This window comes from Tenrec ecaudatus, chromosome 8 (genome assembly GCF_050624435.1).
Source record: "Tenrec ecaudatus isolate mTenEca1 chromosome 8, mTenEca1.hap1, whole genome shotgun sequence".
Classification (NCBI taxonomy): domain Eukaryota; kingdom Metazoa; phylum Chordata; class Mammalia; order Afrosoricida; family Tenrecidae; genus Tenrec; species Tenrec ecaudatus.
This window is the reverse complement of record NC_134537.1, coordinates 34,595,445-34,611,517: the sequence shown is the minus strand read 5'-3', so window position 1 is coordinate 34,611,517 and position 16,073 is coordinate 34,595,445.

The window sequence follows — 16,073 nt, the reverse complement described above, 5'->3', positions numbered from 1 at the left end:
TTACTTAGAGAATATTACTGATGAAAAGAATATTATAAAAATAATGAGCTGTGTATCCCGAATTTTTTCAAAGGCAGATAGACTATTGAAAACTCAGAATTAAAAAGAAAGAAAACTCAAAATAATAATTGGATCAATAGCTCATGACAAGCGTTTGCATTTTGCATTAAGGGTTTTATTGTCGACCTTCCCTTTGATCTCTGCAAAGACTATAAACAATGATGGATAATACTGTAATCTAGACAATGTTCCTGTCTTAAAAGCTGAAAGGTCACAAAGTAAGAGAGACAGCAGAGTCAAGAGCTGTCTTATAAAAATTGATTCTGCCAGCTAGGCTTGGCAGCCGTTAGGGACATCCTACTTTATATGTATCTGCCTGGAATATCAAACTTTCAGCTATCTAAGACTAAAATTTTCACTTCAACAAAATTTTATAGAGCTTTTATTATAAGCTAATTACCATGTTAAGCTTGGGGGAAAATTAGAAGGGAAAAATTGTGAGAACCATGGCCTCAGTCCTGCATGAACTCATTCATTTTCTATAAGATAGCATATGGGAAATGTTGACAGGTGATAACAGTGTACATGTGTGGAGATCTATTCTTAGTGGTAGGTAGAGATTGGTCACCAGGTCTTAATAGAGAGAGTGAAACAAGACTTGAATTGAAGGATCATCAGAAATTTTACAGCTGACAACGCTTTAATGTTGGCATTATTTCAGAAGACAATTTATTTGGAACATCCTCCAGGCAGAAGAAAAATAATTTGACTTAAAATTGGAGAGATCCAGGCATATTGAAGAAAAGTAATTAAGGTGGTACCCTTGTTTATCTCATTTATGCCTCATAGTATTCAGCAAAGATTATTTATTTCTAGTCCTCAAAATGAGATGAAACAGCAGAGAATCTGGATACATGTTTATTCACCTTCAATATCTACACTATTACCAGTACTGTGGACTACCTCTATGGGAAGAGAGATGAGGCAGAGGGAGTGGCTGAAATGTGAAACCATGCATCCAGGATGAATGTGGGGGCCATATCCTGGGGTCCAATAATGGAAAAGATCTGCTTTGGTGCCAAGAAAGGGGGTTCTGCAAAGTGTTTGCCTGGAGTGAAATCTTGCCACATTTTTAATTCTAGTGTAACTTTTGGCCAGTGACTCAAGCCACGTGAACCTCATTTTACCTTTTGTGAGCCTGCAGTGATCCCAGAAAGCTATTGTAAAGAGTACTTGAGGTAAGATATGTCAAATGCTTAGCATAGTAGCTGTCATTTTCTTAAATATTAATAAATATTCCCCATCCTTATCACAATGACATTATCATGAATATCATCACTTAGGGTATCCTAAATAATAGAGTTCATATTAGGTTTGGAGCTTTTGCAGAAAGCTCAGTTGTGCAATGTCCTCAATTAGATGAGAAATCCCAGGACCATTTCAAATCCTAGCCACCTGGCACCGACATTTAGAACTCAAGTTAACACACATGCTATTTGTAGCTCCAGGAATCAGAAGAGCATGCTCAATAATACCACAGCATGGGTTCTATACCCAATTACACCACATATTTAATTCTGCCTTGTGATGCAGTGCTTTTAAGAATGCAGCTATAGTGAATTATCTAAATATATTTTGCCCCACCTCATCCCCACTTCACTGAAAACTCCTTAGTACCATGGGTGAGCCTGAAATCATCATTTTTATGGACTTTCATGATCAGTTAATATTACATCCTTAGTAAACAATTGTCTAATGAGTAGATGCATAGATGAAATGAGAAATTTAAAAATTTAGAAAACTTTCCCAATGGTCTCCTAATGTTTCACAGATACATATTTTCTGATTCTTCATAAATAATTATAGCAATATTTGTAAAAATGTAATACAAATCTTAAGAGTTTTCACTTAGGCAGCGTTTACCCTGAAGGATGGATTACTCTAAAAAAGCTTCTCCTTTGAGTCTATAAAAACAATAAAGTTGTGCTCTTAATTTGAAGAGAAAAAAAAAGATATAAGTTAGTTAACCTCTCAAGTCAAAGGATCTTAAGAGGATTACTAATTTCAGCTGAACTAATATTGATCCCCATTATTTAATAGGGCGGTGGAGGTTAATGTTAAAACAAGCTATTTCTTGCCTGAACACTGCAGTACAAACTGACAAGAGGAGAAAAAGTCAGAATTAAGCAATGTTAGTGGAGGGAATCAAGATTTGAGAATGTAGATTTTCATTTTAAATGTACTTTTTTTGAGTAGGCAGTATTTCTAAAAGAATATAAAACATCGACAGGTCTGGTAGGGAATGCTCAAGGGTAAAGTTATGTAAAGGAGAGGTTAAGCTGTAAGCCAGGTGGGGATGGAGCATGGTAGTAGGGCAGGAGGAAAGTCAAGGGAGATGGAGGAAAGAGCTAGGAGTCAAAGGGAATTTATAGAGGTCTAGACAAAGACATGTACATGCAAATATATATATGAGGATGGGGAAATAGATCTATGTGTCTATATTTATAGGTTTAATATTAAGGTAGCGGAAGGACCTTGGGCCTCTACTAAAGCACTCCCTCAATGCATGAATACTTTCTTCTATTAAAATGGAACTCTACGATGTTCACCCTCCTGACACAACTGCTGAAGCCAAAGCGGGTGAACAAGTAAATTTGGTGAAGAAAGCTGATGGTGCCCAGCTATCAAAAGAGATAGTGTCTGGGGTCTTAAAGGCTTGAAGATAAACAAGCGGCCATCTAGCTCAGAAGCAACACAGCCCACATGGAAGAACACACCAGCCTGTGTGATCACGTGGTCCCGAAGAGATCAGTTATCAGGCATCAAAGAACAAAAAATCATATCATTGGCTGCACACCTCCATGATACGATAACCAAAGACAAACAGGTACATAAGCAAATGTGGTGAAGAAAGCTGATGGTGCCAGGCTATCAAAAGAGATAGTGTCTGGGGCCTTAAAGGCTTGAAGGTGAACAAGCGGCCATCTAGCTCAGAAGCAACAAAGCCCACATGGAGGAAGCACACCAACCTGGGCGATCACGAGGTGCCCAAGGGACCAGGTATAAGGCATCATGATGCCATATATATATATACTATGATATATATATATACCATAGTGAATGAAGAGGGAAGTGCAGAGTGGAGACCCAAAGCCCATTTGTCGGCCACTGGAGATCCCCTCACAGAGGGGTTTAGGAGAGGAGATGGGTCAGTCAGGGTGTGATGAAGAACACAGCTTTCCCCCAGATCCTGGATGCTTCCTCCCCCACAACTACCATGATCCGAATTCTACCTTGCAGGACTGGATAGGGCAGAGGTTGTACACTGGTGCATATGGGAGCTGGAGGCACAAGGAATCCAGGGTGGATGATACCTTCAGGACCAGGGGTGTGAGGGGCGATACTGGGAGAGTAGAGGGTGAGTGGGTTGGAAAGGGGGAACCAATTACAAGGATCCACATGTGACCTCCTCCCTGGGAGATGGACAGCAGAGAAGGGGGGGGAGGCAGACTCCGGATAGGGCAAGATATGACAAAATAATGATTTATAAATTATCAAGGGCTCATGAGGGAGGGGGGAGCGGAGAGGGAGGGGGAAAAGGAGGACCTAATGCAAAGGGCTTAAGTGGAGAGCAAATGCTTTGAAAATGATTAGGGCAAAGAATGTATGGATGTGCTTTATACAATTGATGTATGTATATATATGGATTGTGATAAGAGTTGTATGAGCCCCTAATAAAATATAAAAAAAGAAAGAATATAAAACATAACCTTTTAAAGAACATCTTTGCAGATATTTTGTTTAATTCACTGAAAGGATTTCAAGACAAGCTGTTTTTATTATTTTTATTCTACAGAGGAGTTTCTGATGTAGTATACGATTCTGTATTGTTTTAGCATATTTCTGAATATGCTTAGTGATCAGTAAAATGATGTCCAATTAGTGATAAGGTTAGCAAAGAAGATAGAAAATTGTAAGCACTAATTTGAGCCTGGGGACCATCAAAGAAGTAGAAAGTAATTTTATCATACTTTCATATGTACATTTTTTTAAGTAGGCATCAGGGTTGGTTGATAAAATTTATCATATTCCTTGAAGTATTGTATTCTCTTAAAGAAGATTATAAATTATATATAATTTAGAAAAGTTTAGCATCTGATAGATCCTATCTGCTGTAAAACCACCATAATTTCCTAAAGATAAAAAACTTGTCTAATTTATCCTCTGGACCATTTGTTAAATTGCTCATTCTGCTGAAGTGTAGAGAATGACTAAAAATAATGTTTTGTTTTTATTGGAAACTTTAATTGACTTCAGAATAATAAATTCACAAACTAAGCTAAGTAAACACCAGTGTTTAATCCTTTAAATATTAATTCTAATATTTCTAAATGCATTGTCTTCAGAAATATGAATATTTAGATTGACGCAAAGCAAAAAACTGCATTGGATTAAAGAACCGTGGCAGTTCTGGGGCTTCATATGAAACATCTTTTCTTTCTTTCTCTATCTCAGGAATCCAGTCTCTATCATGTAAACTTCAGATTTGACTTCTGGAGAATTAGAGACTGTATCACTGAAAGTCTAATCAACCCATGTCTTAGCCACGGTCCACACATGGAAAGAGAGCCTAGTTATGCTGGAAAAAGTTGATCCACTGCTGACTGTAGATTACTGCTTAAAAGACCAGGAAAATCACCCCACTGAGCCTAACATATTGCTGACAATAGAATCATGAACTAAATTGTTTTAAATGTAACCCAGAAGCTTGGGGAGGTTTGTTATACAGCAAGAGTGTATTAGTCTGAGTACTTTAGTGAAACAAATCCATAGAAACTCATGTATAAGAGAGAGTTTTATATAAAGGTTAAGGACGATACTGGTAGAGTAGAGGGTGAGTGGGTTGGAAAGGGGGAACCGATTACAAGGATCTACATGTGACCTCCTCCCTGGGGACTGGACAACAGAGAAGAGGGTGAAGGGAGACAACGGATAGGGCAAGATATGACAAAATAATAATCTATAAATTATCAAGGGCTCATGAGGGAGGGGGAAACGGGGAGGGAGGGGAAAAAAAGAGGACCTGATGCAAAGGGTTTAGGTGGAGAGCAAATGCTTTGAAAATGATTAGGGCAAAGAATGTGCAGATGTGCTTTATACAAATTGATGTATGTATATGTATGGATTGTGATAGGAGTTGTATGAGCCCCTAATAACATGTTTAAAAAATAAATAAATAAGATAGATAGATAGATAGAAAGATAGATAGATAGATAGATAGATAGATAGATAGATAGATAGATAAAAAGTAGTGCGACCAAGAGAAAAAAAAAAGAAATCATTCCAACCCAGCCCAAGACCACAAGTCCAACATTAACCTGTAGGTCCAACACCAATCCACAAAGTCCTTCTCCAGCTCACAAAACAGACGCAATGATACCAACTGCAGGAGGAAAGCTGAGTCAGTGTATGTTTAAGCACCTCAGCACTGGCAGGGGTCTCCACACGGCTGCTCCAGCACCCAGGGCTGCATCGGGGTAGGTCCATGTGACTTCTCCTCAGGTATGTCTTGCAGGGAGTGAGCCTTGCAAGCTAAATCAGGGAACTGGCTAAGGTAGCTGCACACTGGTCTGACCATCAGAGGTCAAGAGACCTGAGAACTAGAAGGGCAAGGCTCACTGAACCATTTATTCCTCTGCCCTTCAATTAACCCCCCATGGTTTATCAGCCAGGTTGGCCAAATAAACTAACTCAAATAGCCAACAGATGCACTCATCTATTAGAATCAAGGGGAAAAGCAAGTTTCAGGTTTGACTGATAAAGTTGAATAAGGACCACATTCATAATGTAATCTCTTAAAATGATACCATTTAAGAAGGTTATTAGGAGTTAGGTTTTTCTTCTCTTTCTTCATCTCTACCTGGCATTGCTTGGTGATACCTGACTGGTGTCTCATGAACCCTGATATAATTAAGAAAAATAATTTTTTATGATTTTATTTAATAAAGGACAAAAAGAAACTTACATGATTTTAAAATGCTGAATAATAAAGGATATCAGTTGAGAAGCTAGAAGAATGGGTGAACAGGAACATAATAGTTTGTTAGAATAAAGCTAATAATAAACATAACTATGTTACAGTTAAAAGGACTCCACCAAAAGTCAAAAGCAAAAGAACAAAATGCTGTCATGTGGTATCTAAGGTTAAGGCAATATTTCTAGCAGCTGAGACAGGAATGGGTGGAAGAGAATTGGTCACAGACTTGTTTGTACATCTTGCTATTAGTGTGTCTTTCCTGTCCTGTCCGCTGCTAACAGTGTGTCATTCTAGAAAATAAAATAAATACTACTAATAAACTTATATTGTTGTTGTTGTTAGATGCCACTGAGTTGCTTCCAACCCATAGTGCCTGGTCCGGTACCATCCTCACAATTGTTCCTATGCTTAAGCCCATTATTGCAGCCAAGGTGTCCATCCATCTCATTGAGGACCTTGCTGCTGTCACTGGCTATCTACTTTGCCAAACGTGATGTCCTTTTCCATTTACTGGTCTCTCTTGATAACAGCAAAACCTTTTATGCAAAATCTGTGAATAATATCACAGGAAACAACAAGTCTTAACTAAAGTTCTTTTCTCTTTCTAAAATCATTTTATTAAGGGCTCTTACAGCTCATATCACAATCTGTACATATATCCATTGTGTCAAGCATATTTGTACGTATGTTGCAATCATGGTTTACAAAACATTTTCTTCTTACTTTAGCCCTTGGTTGAAGTTCTTCATTCTTTGTTATGCTATCTTCTTTACTGGGAGATATACGAATGCCAGATTATAAGAATATTGTCCAAGTGTTCATTACTGTTTTTCAGTATTAAGAAACTTGTTACAAGGCATATATATATATGCCTAAATATAAACTTTTAAAACATATTTTAAATATATTCCTATTAATAATTATATATTATGAAGAATGTTGGGAATATTTTAAGAATAACTTACATTTTGAGAATACCTTGCAACTTTTAAGTTCCTGAAAATTATCAGCCAATTTTTATATCTAAGAATTCCTAAGAATTGACATATGTAATTTCTAGCTCCCAAAGATTTAGATCTTTTTGAAAATGGAGATATGAGTTTATGCCACAGTATCTAGAATTATTTTGTATTTCCATTTCTAATGGAATCAATAACTATAAAAAGAGGATCATTGTGACTGGTTGAGATGGACAAAATGGAATTACAAAATTGTGTAAGTGATTACTCTTAATCACCAGAACATAATCGAGATCTTTTATGAAGGAAAATGATGGAAAGATGTTATATTCTCTGTAGTAACAAATCAAATAATAAAAAAATATTGTGTTAGTCTGAGTAGACTAGAGAAACAAATCTATGGACACACCTATGTGTATAAGCATGAGATTTATATATAAGAGCAATTGAGAAAACATCCCAGCCCTGCCCAGATCAAGTCCATAAGTCTGATATTAGCCCATATGTCCAATACCAATCTATAAAGTCCTCTTCAGAATCATGAAACACAGGCCATGATGCTGAATGTAGAAGATCACCAAGCAGTGGGTAAAAGGTCTTTGGATCCAGTGGCATTGGAACCATCTCAGCCCTGGAAGGGGTCTCTGCATGGCTTCTCCAGCACTCAGAGCTGCATCAGGATGGGTCCATGTGTCTTGTCAGCTGCTATGTCTTCCAGGGTCTAAGTAGATTCTCCCACCTCCAAGGAGGAAAATTTGGATTTCCCAGAATTCTCGGGAGAAGGCCAAGCCAATGCGGTGAGGCCTCATTGACGATGATCTAGACTCCAGCCTTACATTCTTAATCCTCAAATTGACAAATGATTATATAACTTCCACAATTATTATAAAGAAAGTCTTACTGATTGTGCCTTACTGTGTGATCCACTCTCTTAACTCAGGCTCTTTTCACGTAGGGGTGCATCAGAGAGTCATGGTGACATAGTAATTAGACATTTGGCTGCTAATAGAAATGTTGGTCAGTTGAACCCACCCACTGGCTTCATAAGAGAAAAATATGCTTTAGTAAGGATTGCCGCTTATAGGGCAGGTCCACTCTCTCTAAGGGATCATTATGAGTTGAAAATTAATTCAATGGCACACAACAATAATAATGTTACACAATAATGCTTTCCTTGGCTAGTTTTCTAAAGCATATTCCAAAACTTTCTTCCTACTTTGTCTTAGTCTGGAAATTCCACTAAATCCTGTCCACCATGGGTGATCCTGCTAGTCTTTCAAATACTGGTAAAAATGCAATTCCACACCAGCTTAAGGTCAACTGTCACAAAGCAGAGATCAAACATGCCTCTACCACCGAAATTTCATTTACCTTATTATAACACCAACCATTCCTTCCAAAGCAATTTAAATCTCTGCTGCAAAGGCTGCACAGATCTTACAGACAATACTCATAGAGGTGTATTATGATTAATTATTTACTACAAATCAAGACTAGGAAACATTAAAGACACAGTCTTTAATGCTCCTGTTCGTCCCATTCGGCAATATGCTAAGTGAAGTAAACCAAGCACAAAAGGACAAATACAACATGTGTTCACTGAGGTATGCTTTAAAAAATACAAAAGTGGCATAGGGGAAAAGCTGCCTTATGCAAACATTCCTGGGGTGAGGACCAGGCAACATGGCAGGGGCCAGACCAAATCCAGGGTTACATATGGTAGCCAACTAAAAAGGAGGGGTGGGGAGATAGAAATGTATAGCAGGGAAACAGGACACTAACCCTGTATTCATCATATCTCCACAGGGAAAGAGGGACCAGATTTCAACCCAGTGTTCCAGGATGTGAATGCAATGTGCTGGCATGGAGCAGGAAGCCAGAGGTGGGATCTGAGGGCCCAGCCCATTCACAACTATGTTGGACAGCTGCCCCTCCCCCCAGAAGAATTTACTTTAGCGGACAGCACTGAAGCTGCAAATGAAGGGAGAGAAAGAGAGAGTAGAGCACATCCTGGCCAACCAAGCCTGGAAGATGATATCCCCGCTCAGAACAGCTAATGCACAGAGTGGACCATATAGCTGGCCCCAATATGAGACACGAGTACCCTCGCTGACCCATGACCCTATCAGGGACAACAATGGAGACACAGTGTCGGGATTGGCCAGGTCTGATTCCACCACACTGAGGCGAAACACTAAGGACATGCAGCAGAGCAGTGGGGGGAGCAGAGCAGGGAGGTCCCAAGGGAGTGCCAAGGATAGACTTTGGGGCCAGGGAATGGCACCCCATATGACTCAACTGAAGTACACTCCTAGAGGTCAACAAACAGACCTTGAAATATTTACAGGTATTCTTTTTTAATTTTTTAATCTACTTATTTTTTGTCATTGTTTTTATTGTCATTTTCTTTTGCCCCTTTGTTTGCTATATCCTGTTTTTTTGTGTGTGCATATAATTATCTCTGCAGGTCTATCTAGACGAGATAGGCTGGGTGAACAGTCTGGAGGAGAAAACAATGGGACCGATGGTTCTGGGGGGACATGGGAGAGGGGGATGTGGGGGAAAGGAGGTGGTGTTGACAAACCCGGGGACAAGGGAACAACAGTGATCCAAAATCAGTTGCAAGGAGAGTTTGAGAGGCCTGGTAGGGATTGATCTAGGGCAATGTAAATGAGAGGAATTACTGAAAGCCAAATGAAGGCTGAGCATGATAGTGGGACAAGAAGAAAGTATAAAGAAATAGGAGGCAAAGTGTATTTATAGATGTTTAAATATAGGCATGTGCATATGTAAATATATTTATATATGATGATGGGGAAATAGTTTTTTGTGCATATATTTATAGGTACAGTATTAAAGCAGTGATGGATATTGGGTCTCCATTCAAGTACTTCCTCAATGCAAGAACAATTTGTTCTATTAAATTGGCATTCCATGATGCACATCTTACCAAAACGATCGCTAAAGACAAAGCAGGCACATAAGCAAATGTGGTGAAGAAAGCTGATGGTGCCCTGCTATCAAAAGACATAGAGTCTGGGGTCTTAAAGGCTCGGAGGTAAAGAAACGGCCATATAGTTGAGATGCAATAAAGCCCACATGAAAGAAGCACACCCGTGTGACCACAAGATGTCAAAGGAATCAGGTATCAGGCATCAAAGAACAACAAATCATATCATTGTAAATTAGGGGGAATGCATATTGGAGACCTAAGCCCATCTGTAGGCAACTGGACATCCCTTACAGAAAGGTCCGAGGGAAGAGATGAGCCAGTCAGTATGCAGTGTAGCAACGATGAAACACAATTTTTCTCTAGTTTTTAAATGCTTATGATGATCCCAATTCTACCTTACAAATCCAGGTAGACCAGAGGATATACACTGGTACAGATAAGAATCCAGGACAGATGAGCCCTTCAGGACCAGTGGTGAGAGTGGTGATACCAGAGGGTGGGATCTATATATAACCTCCTCCCTGGGGGACGGACAACAGGGAAGTGGGTGAAGGAGACATTGGACAGTGTAAGATATGACAAAATAATAATAATTTATAAATTATCAAGTGTTTATGAGGAAGGGGGAAATGGGGAGCTGATACCAAAAGCTTAAGTGGAAAGCAAATGTTTTGAGAATGATGAGGGCAACAAATGTACAAATGTGCTTGACATACAATGGATGGATGGATGGATTGTGATAAGAGTTGTATAAGCCCCCAATAAAATGATTTTTTAAGTTACAGCTTTATTGCAAATTATGATTGTACTCTTAAGTCACTATTGATCTCCTAACATATTCTAAGAAAAACAAACAGACAAAATTACGGCCAGCATGTGGATTTTGACTCATTGGACAGAGTAGAACTGCCCATGTGTGTTTCCAAAGCTGTGAATTTTCATAAGAGTAGAAAGCCTGATCTTTCTCCTGCAGAGTGGCAGTTTGCTTCACACTTTTAACCTTGACATTTGCAACCCAACACGTTATCCACCACCCCAGCAGGTCTCCTGAAACACATTCTGGAAATGACTACAAAGGATTATACTATGACAGCATTATTAAGGCATGGCCTTGTGCAGAATATTCAGATTTAACAAATCAATTCCTAGGTTAGAATATTTGTTCAATATACAAACTTCTTTGCCCTATGTGTTCTCTCTCAAAGGACTCATATAAATCTATACTTCTAAAATTTCTTTGCTCCACTGATTGCTTGCAACAGTTTCACGCTGATTAGTTTTGGTAAGATTATTTTGCCACTTCTGATTTTCATTAAACTACATGTATTATGTTGTTTCTTAGAGAAGTGGGCACATTACAAAATGATTACATTAAAATTTTAATAAAATTTATAACACTTCTACAAGTTAATCTGTGTGTCACTAAATTATAATCCACAGTCAATCTTCCATATTTGTTCTTATACAGAATGTGAGAATATGAAACATATTCTCATTCATTTCAAACATATTGTTTATCACTTATGTGAAGATAAACAAAGTGAAATCTCATTATTTCTTCATATTTGCCTTTCAAATTTCATTTTAAAGATATCATAAAATAATGTACTATTTGGATGTTTCATAATAAATTGTTCTCACTATTACTACTGATAGGAAAGCAGGCCGTAAGTTTTATTGTATTTACCTATAATTCTGAAAATGTCCCTCATAATGTTTCAGAGGATTTTTTTGGGTGTCCACACCCCATTCTATACAGTTTCATCTACTCCTTTTTTACAATAGTCCTTTTGATTTATATTCTGTTACAGCCTCAAAACTATGTAGTAGTATGTTTAATAAGATTGTGAAAGACTAATAACTATTATATTGGGCATTTAGAATTTTATTATTTTAATGTAATGATTGTCTCAAATATTCAGCTATTATTTATTATGCTTCCTATTAATGAAATTTATAAATACAGCAATCAAACAGTTCTTTGGTAGTAACTACACATATCTTTCTGCACTTAACCATTGCACCACCAGGTCAGAATTCATTGATTGAAAGCCATTTTACATTCAACAAAAATTAGAACTGAAATATTTTTTGAAAACCATTATGTGTATGTTGTCTTCCTCATATTGTGTAAATAGAGCAAAACACTACCTGGTCCTGTGTCAACCTCACAATTGTTGCTGTGTTTCAGGCCATTTATTGTAGCCATTTTACCCTCCATCATGTTGAGGGTCCTCTTCCTTTTCTGTGACCCATAACTTTACCAAGTAAGATGTTCTTTTCTTGGGACGAGTTCTTCCTGATTACATGTCCAAAGTATGTGAGTCGAAGTCATTATCATAGATACTAATAGTCTTCTGGCTATACTTCTTCTAACCCGAATTTGTCCATTCTCTTGTTAGTCCATGATCTATTCAGTATCTTATGGCAACCCCATAATTTAATTCCATTTTTGGCGTTCTTTATTTAGTGTCCAACTTTTGCTTACATCCTAAGTGATGGAAAATACCATAATTTGGGTGGAGCACAGATTACTTTTCAAAAAATATCTTGGATTTTTTTTTCTTCTTTTACATTTTATTAGGGACTCATACAACTCTTACCACAATCCATACATATACATACATCAATTGTATAAAGCACATCCATACATTCCCTGCCCCAATCATTCTCAAGGCATTTGCTCTCCACTTAAGCCCCTTGCATCAGGTCCTCTTTTTTTTTCCCTCCTCCCTCTCCCTTCCCCCCTCCCTCATATGCCCTTGGTAATTTATACATCGTTGTTTTGTCATATCTTGCCCTATCCGGAGTCTCCCTTCCCCCCTTCTCTGCTGTCCCTCTCCCAGGGAAGAGGTCACATGTGGATCCTTGTAATCAGTTCCCCCTTTCCAACCCACTCACCCTCCACTCTCCCAGCATCGTCCCTCACACCCTTGGTCCTGAAGGTATCATCCACCCTGGATTCCCTGTACCTCCAACCCTCATATGCACCAGTGTACAGCCTCTGTCCTATCCAGCCCTGCAAGGTAGAATTCGGATCATGGTAGTTGGGGGGAGGAAGCATCCAGGATCTGGGGGAAAGCTGTGTTCTTCATCGATACTACCTCACACCCTAATTAACCCATCTCCTCTCCTAAACCCCTCTATGAGGGGATCTCCATTGGTCGACACTTGGGCCTTGGGTCTCCACTCTGCACTTCCCCCTTCATTTAATATGATATATATATACATATATATACATACATATATACATATACACATATATACACATACATACACACACTTATATCTTTTTTTTTTGCATGATGCCTTATACCTGGTCCCTTGGGCACCTCGTGATCGCACTGGCCGGTGTGCTTCTTCCATGTGGGCTTATTTGCTTCTGAGCTAGATGGCCGCTTGTTAACCTTCAAGCCTTTAAGACCCCAGACACTATCTCTTTTAATAGCCGGGCACCATCAGCTTTCTTCACCACATTTGCTTATGCACCCACTTGTCTTCAGCGATCCTATCATGGAGGTGTGCAGTCAATTATATGATTTTTTGTTCTTTGATGCCTGGTAACTGATAACTTTGGGACCACTCGATCACACAGGCTGGTGTGTTCTTCCATGTGGACTTTGTTGCTTCTGAGCTAGATGGCCGCTTGTTTATCTTCAAGCCTTTAAGACCCCAGTCACTATGTCTTTTGATAGCCGGGCACCATCAGCTTTCTTCACCACATTTGCTTGTTCACCCACTTTGGCTCCAGCCGTTGTGTCGGGAGAGTGAGCATCATGGAGTTCCAATTTAATAAAAGAAGGTATTCATGCATTGAGGGAGTGTTTGAGTAGAGGCCCAAGGTCCTTCCGCCACCTTAATACTTGACCTATAAATATAGAGACATAGATCTATTTCTCCATCCTCCTATATATATTTGCATGTACATGTCTTTGTCTAGACCTCCATGAATGCCCTTTGACTCCTAGCTCTTTCCTCCATCTCCCTTGACTTTCCTCCTGCCCTACTACCATGCTTCATCACCACCTGGGCTAGAGTATACCTCTTCTCTAAGCAACCTTACCCTTGATCATTTCCCACCAGGCCTGTCACTCCCCCTTCTCTACCATTGGGGTCCCATGTTTTTCCCTTGTCCCTGGGTTTGTTAACACCACTTCCTTACCCCCCCTACCTCTCCACCCCAAGTCTCCCCAGAACTGTCGGTCCCGTTGTTTTTCCTTCAGATAGTTCATCCAGCCTGTCCTATTCAGACAGACCTGTGGAGTCACTAACATGCACGAAAACTAGACAGAGGAAAACAAAGCAACAGTATACAACCAGACAACAAAACAACAAAAACAAACCACTGACAAAGAACAGAACAAAACAGTTCACAAGAGAAAAAGCTTGTAGTTAGTTCAGGGATCGTTTGCTGGCCCTTAGGAGCGTTTTCCAGCCCAGTCTGTTGGGGCACCACGCCCTGGCCCCAAAGTCCACTTTCAGCATTCCCTGGGGACCTTGCCACTCCATTCCCTTGCTGTTCCGCTGCACTCCCCCAGTGATTTGCCTCGGTGTGGTGGGATCAGGTCAGGTGCAATTCCCACACTGTGTCTCCGGTGCTGTCCCCTGTATCGCCCTTAGTCACTGAGGGGCATCATGTCTCATAGTGGGGCCAGCCATGTTGTTCTCTCTGTGGACTGGCTGCTCTACTCAGGAACATCATCATCACGGCCTGGTGGGCCAGGCTGTGCTCCACTCTCTCCTCCTGCCCCTTCATCTGCTCCCGTGTGCTCTGATCAAATATGTCCATCTCCCAGAGCTGCAGAGTCAATGTCGTCCTTTGGAAAAAATTCTTTTCGGGGGAGGGGCAATATCTTGGATTTTTGAGCACTTTAAAGAGATATTTTGCCACAGACTTTCCCCAATGCAATGCATCATTTAATTTTTTTACTGCTGCATCCATGGACATTGGTTGCGAATACAGGTAAAATCAAATCCATGACAGTGTCTCTGTTATCATGATGTCTCTGTTAGCATGCTGGTCCATTTGTGAGAGTTTAGACTCTTTGCATATATATATAACAAAAGTTCAGAAACATATAACTCTAAATCTCTGGATTAGTTGAAGCTTGCCTAACATGGCTTAGGCCCTTTTGTCTGGGCATCTTTGTTCAAAATGATACAAAAACCATAATTTTGCTTATCCCTTGGAGTAAGTTAGCTGGTGTATCTCTACTCCAGGAATTATTTGATCAGCATGCTGATGGACCTGCTCTTCTTATAAGAACAGTACCAATAGAAAAGCATAAGCCAAACCATAGAAACTTCTTAAAACTTAGGCTTACTTATCTCACACTTTATGGACTGAGGTACAAACAATCAGGTGGGGGACAGATTAAGCCCAAGGATGTACATGTCATTCCAACACAAAGAAAGGGAAAATTGGAAGGTGGGGGGAGAGAGATAGGGAAACAAAGAGGGAGACAATGGCACTGGGGGGAATAGGGCACTGTGTTATTGTGGGTAGACTAGAGAAACAAATTCATGGACACTTATATGTGTCTAAGAAAGAGGTTTATATACAATAGTAATTGAATATTGAGAAAACATCCAGATCAAACAGCCCAGTACAGATCAAGTCCATAAGTTCGTTATTAGCTCATATGTCTGATACCAATCTATAAAGTCCTTTTCAGACTCACGGAACACATGCACTGACAGGAAGATCATAGGCCCGTGGGTCGAAAGTCTTTGAATCCAGTGGTTTTGTAAGCATTTCAGCAATGGCAGGGATCTCCATGTGGCTTCTCCAGCACCCAGGACTACATCAAGGTAGGTCCATGTGGCTTCTCCTCAGGGATGCCTTGCAGGGAGTCAGCCTTGTCAGTAAAGAGTCTCCAAGGGAGTGAGGAGAGTGAGGGAGAAAGAGAGAGAGACTCCTACCTCCAAGGAGGAAATACCAGAGGTCCCAGAATTCTCAGGAGAAGGCCATGCCCACACAGAGGCCTCGTTGGCTATGACTTCATTGACAGACTAGACTCCACTCCTGCACTCTTAATCCTCTAAAGTCCCAAATTGACACCAGATTATGTAATACCACAGTCACCAATCCACCCAGGGGGAGGGAATTGTTTATGTCTCCACA